This window comes from Saimiri boliviensis (assembly GCF_048565385.1).
Source record: "Saimiri boliviensis isolate mSaiBol1 chromosome 3 unlocalized genomic scaffold, mSaiBol1.pri SUPER_3_unloc_1, whole genome shotgun sequence".
NCBI classification, from domain to species: Eukaryota; Metazoa; Chordata; class Mammalia; order Primates; family Cebidae; genus Saimiri; species Saimiri boliviensis.
Window position 1 is genome coordinate 37,185 of NW_027412492.1, and position 13,765 is coordinate 50,949.

The following is a 13,765-nucleotide window of genomic DNA, read 5'->3' on the forward strand; positions in this document are numbered from 1 at the left end:
ATAGATACAGGGTAAGTATCACCGTAAATAGATAAATATAGGTCCATTCCCTCTCTGGGTTGTCCGTCTCCTGGCACTTCAAAGTGTTCGCAAATCTCCACTCCTGCTATGACATTCTTCAAGAGTTTGTATAAAGTTTATTTTCCAGGTGCCCCCACCATTCTGCTGCAAGTACTAATCACTTGGTCTTCTGCTGAGCAGCCCTATCCTCAGGCTACCCCAGGGCCCCAACTTAACCCACCTCATTAACATACATCCAGTGAATCCAAAGGGGCTCATTATGAATAACAAAAGACTGGCTGGGAGCCATGGCTGCCATCCCAGCACTTTGGGAGGTCAAAGAAGGAGGATAAAACCAGGAGTTTCAAACAAGCCTGGACTCTACAGTGAGACACAAGACACCATTTCTACAAAAAGAATAATTTAAAAAATTAACTGGGCCTGGTGACGTGTGTCTGCAGTCCTAGATATTTGGAAGGCTGAGGCTGGAGGATCTCTTGAGCCCAGGACTTCCAGGTTACAGAGAATCATGATTTTACCATTGTACTACAGGGTGACAGAGGAACATCCTGTGCCCCCCACCAAAAAAAAAAAAATGTTAAAACCCAGCATTTGCCCTCATGCTCCACTCAGTGCATGATGGGTTACTGCTGCAGCTCTCACCCCATCATGACCAATCCTCCGGTCCGTATCGCTGTCCCCTTCACCAAAGCGGACCCTGGAAGATCAATCAGAGAACAAGATACAATTGCCCTCTGAGACCTGTCACTTCCCTTACGCTGACTGTATAAAGAAAGAAAACTCCCTGCAGGGTGTAAGAGTGAATTGTTCTGAGGTCATCGTATTGGTGAACAAGAAGTGGGAACCACAGATATACATATATATGCGCATATATATGTATATGTACACACACGTTTATATGTATATTTATGGTTCACTCTTTACTCTGACATCTTACACGAAAAAGTTCCTTTGTATGTTGTATGAGAATCACAGATTTGGACTTCTCATAAGGAGGTTCTCACTGGTTTTGCCCTAATTACATCAAAATATATCTGAGGTGTTCTGCATAATCAGCATATCTACCATTAAACAGTCAACAGAAGTACGAGAAACACAAACCATTCTTGGAATATCTTGAGTTCTGTGCCACATCAAATTCTATATTTTAAAAAATGTTTTCCAGGCTGAGCTCCAGGGCTCAAGACTGTAATCCCAGCAGTGTGGGAGGTCCAGGCAGGAAGATTGCTTGAAGTCTGGAGATTGAGGCTGCGGTGAGCTATGATCTTGCCACTGCACTCCAGCCTGGGTCACAGAGTGAGACTCAGTCTCAAAGAAAAAAAAAAAAAAAAGTTTTCCAGAAGATATGTCTTTATTGGTGTTTATCTTTTTTTTTGTTTCCACGTGCACATTTATTTATTTCAAAGATTGTTTGTGTTCCAGCCTCATCTTCTCCAAAGGAACCCACCCAGCCTGTGCACAGGTGAGGTGCGGAGCTGTCTTCGGTGTCTAAAGTGCTACTGAGGAATATAATCATTGGCATGAAAGTTCATCACTGCACTCCAGTGTCAGGCCAAACCTTTCTGCAGACCTGGAAAACTTGCCATTTCCTTCTTTTTTTCCACCATCCACCAATTTGTACTTGGAAGTTTCCAGATTAAGAGTCGTGAGACTATTACCCAGCAAACACTCACCTTTGGTGGCCACCAATGTAAATTGATCTTTCTCTCTCTGCCCAAAGAAACTTTGCAACTCTCATCTATAGATGTGGCAAGCAAAACCCAAGAAAAATTCTAAATGGGCACCAATTTGTCATTGAGTGGCAGTTGGTAGCGTAGCTGTCATAAGGGATCAGGGCTGGTTTTGAACTCAGACTTGAAACTTGGTTAAAATAAAATGCTCTGTCAAAACTCTCACAGAAGATTTTCACCTGGAACAAGGAGATGGCTGATTTTGTTATGGCTACAATAACGCATATGTGTGTGCAGACACACACACCACACACAGATACTTAAAGCTCCATTTCATTCCTCCACAAAGAACAGAGACACCTCCTTAAACAAAGCAAACTGGGAAGGCTTGCTAGCACATTAAAACCAACATGAGCACCCAGGTCCAGGGATACAGACGCAATTAATCTTAGTGTTCACAAGGAATCACTTTTAAAACCCCACTCGACAAAACTTTCATACAAACACTAAAAACAAAAGCCCCCAAGATACAGAAGCTTGTAGAAGAGGTGAGGTGATAAAGGTGATTTACACGTCAGCATTTTTAGTATTTGTTGGATCATCTTAAGTGATCTTTAACCTTCACAACATTTTCTGTATCATAAATACCCTACACTGTGGAAAAACAAACCTGTATAAAATAGCTTGAAAGGCCGGGCGCGGTGGCTCAAGCCTGTAATCCCAGCACTTTGGGAGGCCGAGGCGAGTAGATCACTAGGTCGAGAGATCGAGACCATCCTGGTAAACATGGTGAAACCCCATCTCTACCAAAAATACAAAAAATTAGCTGGGCATGGTGACACGTGCCTGTAATCCCAGCTACTCAGGAGGCTGAGGCAGTAGAATTGCCTGAATCTAGGAGGTAGAGGTTTCGGTGAGCCGAGATCGCGCCATTGCACTCTAGCCTGGGTAACAAGAGCAAAACTACATCTCAAAAAAAAAAAAAAAAAAAAAAAAAAGCTCGAAAAAGAAACATTCACGATATCAACAGAGCCCAGTTCCTCGAGGTGCTTCCCTGAAGCTAGCCTAGGTGATTTTTTGGTCATTGCTTCATCAACTCCCTACTACATTGGTGGTTCCTGTGACTTCAGAGAAGGCCACTGGATGGAGACAATGTGAGCATGGAGACCACCTGAGCGTGTCTGTGGGAAGCAGAGCCCCAGACCTAGGTATTCAACAGTAAGCAGCGCTCATGGGATTCATGTGGAAATAGGATGGTTAAAAACTGTTTCGCGGGGGAGCAAGAAGGCTTAATCTAATATTCTGGGCCTGGCGTAGTGGCTCATGCCTATAATTCCAGCACTTTTGGAGGCTGAAGTGGGTAGATCACCTGAGGTCAGGAGTTCAAGACCAGCCTAACCAACTTGGTGACATTCCATCTCTACTAAATACAAATAAATTAGCCAGGTGTGGTGGTGCAGGCCTGTAAACCCAGCTACTTGGGAGGCTGAGGCAGGAGAATCGCTTAAACCTGGAAGGTTGCAGTAAGCCACCACTGCACTGAAGCCTGGGCAACAGAGTGAAACCCCGTCTCTAAAATTTTTTTTTTTTTTAAAGCTTCTGATATCCTCACAATTGAGTAGAGTGTACCTGAATTCCAGAATAAAACAAAAGAACAATTAAAAACTTCTCATCAGTGTCTGAAATTCTGACACATAATCATAATATCCTCTTGGAATTCTTCTGTGTCTCAGGCTCTTTTTACCACATGGCCAAGAGCAGTAAAACCTCAAGTAAAACATTCAAGTGAACATCTGCCCCAAAAGACTAGCTGCGGTGCCTGACTCTGGGGACAGAAACTGGGTAGTATGCATATATTTTGCAACTCCAAGTGCTTTTTTTAAAAAACAATGATTAGCCGGGCACGGTGGCTCACGCCTGTAATTCCAGCATTTTGGGAGGCCGAGGCGGGTAGATCACAAGGTCAAGAGATCGAGACCATCCTGGTCAACATGGTGAAACGCCGTCTCTACTAAAAATACAAAAAATTAGCTGGGCATGGTGGCACGTGCCTGTAATCCCAGCTACTCAGGAGGCTGAGGCAGGAGAATTGCCTGAACCCAGGAGGCGGGGGTTGCCATGAGCCGAGATCGCGCCATTGCACTCCAGCCTGGGTAACAAGAGCGAAACTCTGTCTCAAAAATAAAATAAAATAAAAAATAAAAACAATGAGTAAAATGGGAATATAATTTTTAAAAACATAGCAGGTTGTAAAAGTCAGTTTAAAGTCATTCCATAATTCCTGGAACACTTAAGAAGTATGTAATGTGCATCTTAAAGTGAAATTCCTAAGGTAGTGTTTTAATCTCTCCCCCTAAAAAACAAGGAAAAAATCCTGTAATTTTGGCCTTTATATAGGTTTCTACTCACCAGCGGCTCTATGACCTCTGAAATATTTAATATTTAAGGATTAAAGAATGCCTGTGGAAGGAAGCTCGCCCATCTCCATCTCCAGGCCTGAAGCCAAGTGTTCATAACAGCCTTTTACATCTCTTTGGAGAAAAGTGAATCACATTAAACTGTCAAAAACACTTCATGCCAGTGATGACTGCTCGTTCACCAGCATGTCTACTGGAACTGGCACATTCGGAAGGAGCAGACCAAAGTGAAAATTGTGAATCAATTAAAGTAGAAAGGCAGCTGATGAGGAAAGAGACTGGAATGATACTTAGGGATATTAAAACAGTGTGCCCGGTTCATCACGTTTTCCACTAAAACAAACCCAAACAAGGGCACCCCAAACTGTGTCCAAGAATGCTGTTGACAGTGAAATTCTGTAGTGCTCATAAAAGGAAAGTCCTGCAAGTTTGGCCTATTTCAACTTCCATTCCTAAGACTGACACCTGAGACACAAGACGATTTTCTCTACTGCCCTAAAAGGACTTTGTTTTGGCTACTGGCAGCATTTGGCAAAATCCATGTTTCTGTTTGGTTACCATGTTCTACCAGCAGTCACGTACGGCTCCCGACTTCATTCAACAAACCTGCTGTACTCATTTAGCAAGTATAACAGGGAGGAAAAAAAACAAAAACAAAAACCTGGCTGTCAACTGCTCCACTAGTATTATAAGAGCTTTTAACACGATAGAGAAAAATGTAAAAACCATGTGAGAATATATATATCTTCCACTTGCAAGTAGGCTTAAAAGAAACTTAGAAAAGTGTCCAGCATACTATGCATAGGATATAGAGTTCAAGTTCTATGGCTAATACCGCAGGCAGATGTCTTTCTACATTTGCAACTGCATTCGCATTCCCATCGTAATTTCTCTATTTATAAAAATCCTGCCTATGTTCCACTTCCCTGTACTCAGGGCCAGCTGCGTATTTTAGTCCAAGCAGCAGACGAGGAGAGGTGACCCACGCATTCCATTCACAGTGACGGCACAGCAGGGCACCTCCTCTTTGTGACATGATGCAGGCATGGGCCCAAAAGAACACTTGTTAGTGTGTAGAATAGGTAAACTGAGTCCCTCAAACCTGCCCTCCACAATCCACTAGAGTATATTATTTCTCTTATAATGTTAATCTCCTTCTAATATTTAGCCCTGACTCTTAGCTTTGAGCACGGCCCAAGCTCTGGAGCTGTCAAGTCTCATTTGGCATCTGGTGGCAAGTTAGGCTTTTTCGCCCTCTTTGGGGAAAGCCTCCTGGCTGGAGACTCAGATTTTGTTTTCCCTTTAAAAGACTAGATGGTTGGAAGAAACCCAGCAAGACAAGCGGGGCATCTGGACATCCGGTGGAGACTCTCGCTGTGCCCTGGTGAGGGTGGTAAAACGGGTGCAGGTCTCCTGGCTTGGCGGTGGTGACCTCAGCCCCTACCTGCAAGGCTCCACGGTGTTCTTGTTTCTGTGCCTGGAGAGCAGCTTCTTGTTCAGGATCTTGGTGATGGTGACCCCTTTCCTCCGGGAACCCTCTGGCTGCTCCAGGAACACGAGGTCATTGTGTGACTGACTCATGCCCGGGTCTTTCTGTTGATGCCGCTGGCGGAAGAACAGCTTTGCACCTTTCCTTAGAATTCCTCCTTTATGCTTTTTGGCGGCACCCGGCTCCGGGACACTTACGGAGCTCTCTGACAGCTCATCGGGGTCCAGCAGGGCCGGGCTGCTCCAGGCCATGGCCTGGGGCTCCTTTTCTAAGTCCCAGGAGTCTAGCTCGTCCTCCAGGGGATTAGGGGCAGAGAATGCCTGGGCTGACTCGGCTTCCTCCTCTGGGGCAGAGGCTGCAGCCACCTCTGGATGAGACGGGGCATCCTCCTGGTGGGCACTGTTCATGGAGGCTGCATAGTCCTGCATCAGGGCAGCATCGTGGTCCTGGGCTAGTGAGGTCTTGGAGATCTCTGACATGATAATAGTGCTTTTCTTTCGTGGCGACTTGAGTTTCAGCTTTGAAGATTCGCTGAGTTGTCGAATGGCAACTTCAGCCACTGGATCTAAACCATGCAACACCAACAATTCTGTGTCTGAAGAAGAGAGTGTTTTGTTGACGGGCGCACTGCTGCAGGAGATGGCCTCGACAGAGATGTCCTTCTTGATCACCTTCACCTTGACGGAAGTCTTCACCGGAGGCTCAGAGCTCAGCGGGGACACCTCCCCATGTCGACTCTAGGCTTGGTCTTCACAGCGGTGACAGTAGTGACCACAGTCCCACAGGGCATCACCGTGCGATCCTTTTCTATTTTTGCAGCAGGAACAGAGGGAGGGATGGGCGAAGACTTCAATTCACCAGGTTCCACCTAAGTAAACTCTGCCGTGGTGGAACTCAGCACCGAGCAGCAGCAGGCAGACCCGCTGGTCAGCATGAAACTCTGTGGTCCAGAAGGCTGCTTCTTTTTGTTGTTGCTGTTGTTGTTGTTTGTTTGTTTGTTTGTTTGTTTGTTTGTTTTGAGACGGAGTTTTGCTCTTGTTACCCAGGCTGGAGTGCAATGGCGCGATCTCGGCTTGCCGCAACCTCCTGGGTTCAGGCAATTCTCCTGCCTCAGCCTCCTGAGTAGCTGGGATTACAGGCACGCGCCACCATGTCCAGCTAATTTTTTGTATTTTTAGTAGAGATGGGTTTTCGCTATGTTGACCAGAATGGTCTTGATCTCTTGACCGCATGATCCACCCGACTCGGCCTCCCAAAGTGCTGGGATTACAGGCGTGAGCCACCGCGCCCTGCCTGAAGGGCAGGATTAATAAATCCAAAAGGACTGTCGCAGTTGCCAGCAGACCTTCTGAGAATCGCCCAGCCTCTGAAATCTGCAGGAGTGACTCCTTTGACTTGGCATTCAACTTGAATGTGAGTTCCTCTTCCACGTGAGGTTCGTAGTGTTTTTGGTTAGGGTGATGGAGAACCTCTGAAGAGGATCGTTCAGCTGCACGGCGCACACTGTGTTAATGTGGCCTGAAGCGTCGGGCTCGCTGAGCAGGAAGGCGCGGATACTCCTCACCCGCAGCTTTAGCTCGTGAGCCCTCGGAGGTTTGGGAGGACAGGATTCCTGAGCAGTAGACGGAGCACACTCTAAGTTCTGAGCTTCCTGTACATTCGTGGGCTTGGTGATCAGAAGCACGGATGGAGAGGCAGAACCAACCAAATGCTTCAAGAGCTCCTTCGGAGTGTCCGACACTGTGCGCGTCTCGGCCACCTGGTCCTCCCCCAGTGCTTTGGGCTGGACAGTAATGGCCATTTCCGGCACACGTATGAAGGACCAGCTAATCTGGAGGAGCTCTCTCTTCTCTTTCAGGTGGAACTCCAGCTGAGCACACTGGAGACAGCCTCCACCGCCAGCTCCAGGGGCTACTGCCGTGGGTCCTCCTCGAAGGACAGGAAAGGCGGGCCCCCTTTCCTCTGGCTTCGTCGTTCAGGGCGGTCACCCAGGCCGCCTACCACTGGCTCCTGCAGCTGCCCAGCGTCAGGATCCAGGAGAGCAGCGCGACGGACCCAGCGCGCGGCCCCTCGCCAGGCTCCAGCGCCCCCCGCCGGGGCTAGGGTCGCGCCCTGGCCAGCGCTCACTGCGCCAGATACAGACCCACCTTGGCCAGGGCCGCGACGAAGAGGGACACCAGCGCGAGCCACTGCACCTCCTCGAACCACGAGGCCAGCCAGGCCGAGGCTTTGGCGCATCCCCGGCCCGCCTCTCCCCAACTTCCCCGACAGCGCCGGGCGCGGGCAGCTAGCTTAGGATACGCGCTGGCTGCGGCCCGGCGCGCGGGGCACGTGGAAGGGGAGCGGCTGGGCCGGAGCCCCGCGAGGAGCGCGCCACGGGACTTCGGGCTGGGCGGAAACGCGCGGCGGCCGGGGCTGGGCGCAAGCCCCCGCACACCTGCGGAACAGGGGCGCGAACGGACCCCGCGGCCGGCGCTCCCGACTCGGAGTCTGGGAAGTTCCGGGGCTGCGGCCGGGCGCCCTACCTCCTGTGCGCGCCGCCCTGGGAGTCTGGCCTGTGGCCCAGCGGTGGCCTGAGGAGGCATGGGCCGGGGGACAGGCCATTGGTGTTTATCTTTACACAAAACTTAAAGAGAAATTGAGGTTGATTTTTCTTGGTTTCATGTGACCATGAAAGAGTGCGGGGCGGGGGGATCAAGGAACCAGCCCCAGACGACTCAGGTAATCTGAGAGCAGGCCTGGGATCCACACACAGGTCACACACCCAGACGGAACCACAATGCCTGGCCTTCCTCTTTCCTCAATCCCTATTTAAATTAATCTGGAAGATTTATGAGAATAAAGAGTGGTGACAGGAAAGGAGAGAGTATTGGTAGAGGAAGGAAAGTCCATTAAGATTAGGGACAGTTGTAAGGGAGAAGAGAAAAAAGAGACAGAATCTGAGAGCCCTGAGATGCATTGAAAGGGGAGCAGCAGCTCAAAGAAAAGAGAAGGGATCATCAGTATTTAAACAGAACACATCCTGTGTGAGTACAAGCTAGTGATCCTTAGTTCAGGAGGCATTGGGAAGTCTGCTCTGACAGTTCAGTTTGTTCAGGGCATTTTTTAAAAAATATGACCCAATGATAGAAATTTACTAAAGAATGTAAGTTGGCCCTGTAGCCGCAGCTCCGGGTCTCGTTTCCACTGCCCTGTGTCCTGTTCGCCTAGACGCCTGGCTTGTGTGGCCCTGTGACCTGCAGGTATTGGAGATCTACAGCTACGACGCCAGGATCCCCTATAAGCCTAGAAATGGAACCATTGACATTTAGGGATATGGCCATAGAATTCTCTCTGGAGGAGTGGCAATGCCTGGACCCTGCACAGTGGAATTTATCTAGGAATGTGATGTTAGAGAACTACAGAAACCTGGCCTTCCTGGGCAGACAAGCAACCTCATCAAGCAGCTCCCTGACACCACAGCCAGGTAAATCCACAAAGATGGGGAAAAAACCAGCACAAAAAAGATGAAACCGTCATCAAAGACCAGAACACCTCTTCTCCTTCAAGGCATCACAACTCCTCAACAGCGCAGAACCACAACTTGACCGAGGAGTGCGACAAATTGACAGAAAAAGGCTTCAGAAGGTGGCTAGTGAGAAACATTTCTGAGCTAAAGGAACATGTTCTAACTCAAAGCAAAGCAACCAAAAACCTTGAAAAAAAGTTAGACAAAATGCTAATTGGAATAACCAGCATAGAGAAGAACAGAGACGACTTGATGGAGTTGAAAAACACAGCACAAGAACTACGTGAAGTAAACACAAGTTCTAATAGCCAGATCGATCAAGGGGAAGAAAGGATATCAGAGATTGAAGATCAACTCAATGAAATAAAAAGAGAAGGCAAGACAAGAGAAAAAAGAGTGAAAAGAAATGAACAAAGCCTCCAAGTAATATGGGATTATGTGAAAAGACCTAATCTACGCTCGATCGGTATACCTGAATATGACGGGGAGAATGAATCCAAGCTGGAAAACATGTTCCAGGATATTATCCAGGAGAACTTCCCAAGTCTAGCAAGGCAGTCCAAATTTCAAATTCAAGAAATACAGAGAACTCCCCAAAGATTTTCCTCAAGAAGAGCAACCCCAAGGCACATGATCGTCAGATTCACCGGGGTTGAAATGAAGGAAAAAATGCTAAGGGCAGCCAGAGAGAAAGGCCAGGTCACCCACAGAGGGAAGCCCATCAGACTCACAGCAGATCTCTCTGCAGAAACCCTACAAGCCAGAAGAGAGTGGAGGCCAATATTCAACATCCTAAAAGAAAAGAACTTTCAACCCAGAATCTCATATCCAGCCAAACTAAGCTTTGTAAGTGAAGGAGAAATAAAATCCTTTATCGACAAGGAATTATTGAGAGATTTTGTCACCACCAGACCTGCCCTACGAGAGCTCCTGAGAGAAACACTAAGCATGGAAAGGAACAAGTACCAGTCACTGCAAAAGCAAACCAGTTGGCAAAGACCAAAAATGCAATGAAGAGAATGAGGCAACTAATGGGAAAGAAAACCAATCAGTAACAAAATGGCAGCATCAAATCACATATAGCAATATTAACATTGAAAGTAAATGGCCTAAATGCTCCAATCAAAAGACACAGACTGGCAAACTGGATAAAAGTCAGAACCCATCGGTGTGCTGTATTCAGGAAACCCATCTCACATACAAAGACACACATAGACTCAAAATAAAGGGATAGAAGAAGATTTACGAAGCAAATGGAGAACAAAAAAAAAGCAGGGGTTGTAATCCTAGTCTCTGATAAAATGGACTTCAACAAAGATCAAAAGAAACAAAGAAGGACACTACATTATGGTCAAAGAATCAATCCAACAGGAAGAGTTAAGTACCCTAAATACATACGTCCCCAGCACAGGAGCACCCAGATACATGAAGCAAGTTCTTAATGACCTAAAACAAGATTTAGACTCCCACACAATAATAGTGGGAGACTTCAACACTCCACTGTCAATATTCGATAAATGAGCAGAAAATTAGCAAGGATATCCAGGATTTGAATGCAGAGCTGGACCAAGTGGACCTAATACACATATATAGAACACTCCACCCCAAATCCACACAATATACATTTTTCTCAGCACCAAATTGCACATACTCTAAAATTGACCATATCATTGGAAGCAAATCACCCCTCAGCAAACGCAAAAGAACAGAAATCATAACAAACAGTCTATCAGACCACAGCGCAGTCAGAATAGGACTCAGGATCAAGAAACACACACAAACCCGCATAACCACTTGGAAACTGAATAACCTGTTTCTGAGTGTCAACTGGAAACTGTCTGAAAAAAAATAAAAAAGAAAAAGAAATACTAGACTGCCATAGAATCAACCCAAACGCCCATAAATAATAGATTGGACAAAGAAAATGTGGTACATGTACACCATGGAATACTACGCAGCCATAAAAATCAAGTTTGTGTCCTTTGTAGGGACTTGGATGAATCTGGAAACCATCATTCTCAGCGAACTAATATAAGAACAGAAAGCCAAACACCGTATGTTCTCATTCATAGGTAGGTGTTGAACAACGAGAACATGTGGACTCAGGGAGAGGAGCATCACACACTGGGGGCAGTTGAGGGGGGTAGGGAGAGACAGCAGGGGATGGGAAGGGAGAGGAGGATGGTGAGGGATAACATGGGGAGAAATACCAGATATAGTGTGCACCTAAAGTAAATAAATTAATTTTAAAAAATAGCCGGAAGAAAGAAAAAGAAAGCAAGTTGAAGTGGATTAACAACAGTGTATGCTAGAAATCCTGGATACTGCAGGGACAGAGCAATTTACAGCGATTAGGAATTTGTATATGAAGAATGGACAAGGTTTAACGCTAGTATATTCTATTATAGCTCAATCCACATTTAATGACTTACAGGACCTGAGGGAACAGATTTTATGGGTTAAGGGCACAGAAGACGTTCCAATGATTTTGGTTGACAATAAATGTGACCCGGAAGATGAGTGAGTAGTTGGCAAAGAACAGGGCCGGAATTAGGCAAGACAGTGGTGTAACTGTGCCTTTGTAGAAACTTCTGCAAAGTGAAAGATCAATGCTAATGAGATGTTTCATGACCTGGTCAGACAGATAAATAGAACACCACCAGTGGAAAAGAAGAATCCTAAAAAGAAATTAGGTCTGCTACTCTAAGCCTGTAGTCAACAGCAGCTCTGAGCCAGATTACAGGAATGAAGAACTGTTGCCTGATTCGAAAGTGCCAGCATTTCAGACTTCAAAAAATAAATCTGAAGAGGCTTCTCGCACTGTATACATTATGTGAAGAATTTAGATCTTATATTAGTTTGCACAAGTTCCCTGGAGAAAAAAAATTGCTGTGTATGTATATCTCTTGGAAAATAAGACAATAGTGTTTCTCCTTTGCAATAGCAGTTATAACAGGTGCAAAAATATACTTGACTCTCTTATGATTATACAAAAGAGCATGGATACATTTCAAATGTAAGATATTGGTACTATGATCAAATGATTTTGTATTGACCTTTTGATCATGATTCCTCCCTATCAAGCCCTAAACAGTTGAACCGTTCTATTTCATATGTGTAATATTATGAAATGCCCCCCAACCTCATTGCAGCAGATAATGTTCTTGAGTCATTGACTTCATTTTATATTTTTAAAAATATGGAATATCATTTATCATTATATTCTAATTAAAATCCTTGTGCAGCCAGGCGCGGTGGCTCACGCCTGTAATCCCAGCACTTTGGGAGGCTGAGGCGGGTGGATCATGAGGTCAAGAGATCGAGACCATCCTGGTCAGCGTGGTGAAACCCCTTCTTTACTAATAATACAAAAAACTAGCTGGGAATGGTAGTGCATGCCTGTAATCTCAGCTACTCAGGAGGCTGAGGCAGGAGAATTGCCTGAACCCAGGAGGCGGAGGTTGCGGTGAGCTGAGATCGCGCCATTGCACTCCAGCCTGGGTAACAAGAGCGAAATTCCGTCTCAAAAAAAAAGAACCAGCTATATGTAATTTATGCTAACCACACATGTATAGATACAAAAATATCTCTGGATGAGGGAACTGTGAATGATTTAATTTTATTCATGACTAATTTATATATTTTAAAGTGTTTGCCTAACGGTCATGTAACAAAAAAAATTTGTAGTATTTGTTTGGTGCAAAAGTAATCACGGTTCTTTTCATTAAATTAATGGCAGAAACTTCCATTACCTTTGCACTCACCTAATAATATTAACAAATATTTGTGTGTTTAGGAAACACTTTCCTTGCATTCTTAGTTAAAGGTTGTTATAGCTCGTGTTATACATGAAACCAGTATTCAAGGATGTAGGTTTTTCAGTGTTGCTGAGCTGGTACATAAAATCTGTTGGGATTAAATATAAAATCTATTGGCATTAAACAAAAGCCACACGTACAAGTCTCTGCAAGACAAGCTCTTCTCTACTTTAGAATTTTTTGGGGCCAGGTGTGGTGGCTCATGCCTGCAATCCCAGCACTTTGGGAGGCCAAAATGGGTGGATTGCCTGAGATCACGAATTCAAGACCAGCCCAGACAACATGGTGAAACCAGGTTAGTATTAAAAATACAAAAATTCGGCCGGGTGTGGTGGCGCACGCCTGTAGTCCCAGCTACTCGGGAGGCTGAGGCAGGAGAATAGCTTGTAAACACAGCACTTTGGGAGGACAAGGCGGATGGATCACGAGGTCAAGAGATCGAGACCATTCTGGTCAATATGGTGAAACCCCATCTCTACTAAAAATACAAAAATTAGCTGGGCATGGTGGCGCATGCCTGTAGTCCCACCTACTCGGGAGGCTGAGGCAGGAGAATAGCTTGAACCAGGAGGCAGAGGTTGCAGTGAGCGGAGATCGTGCTATTGCACTCCAGCCTGGGTAACAAGAGCGAAACTCCGTCTCAAAAAAAAGAGATATTTGTAATTTAAATAAATGTTGTAAATAATAATTGAAACTTTAAATCCAGATTTTAAAAAATTGTCGTTTTGGGCTGGGCACAGTGGCTCGTCTGTAATCCCAGCACTTTGGTCAGGCAGGCAGAACACTTGAGGTCAGGAGTTTGAGACCACACTGGCCAACATGGTGAAACTCCATCTCTACTA

At 45.8% G+C, this 13,765-nt stretch overlaps 2 pseudogenes; one reads left to right on the forward strand and one right to left on the reverse strand.

The window, feature by feature from the left end:
- Nucleotides 1-618: 618 nt before the first annotated feature.
- On the reverse strand, nt 619-8,182 carry LOC120363157 (C2 domain-containing protein 2 pseudogene; annotated as a pseudogene).
- Nucleotides 8,183-8,429: 247 nt separating this feature from the next.
- LOC141583111 (ras-related protein Rap-1A-like) lies at nt 8,430-11,909 on the forward strand (annotated as a pseudogene).
- The last annotated feature ends 1,856 nt before the right edge of the window (nt 11,910-13,765 follow it).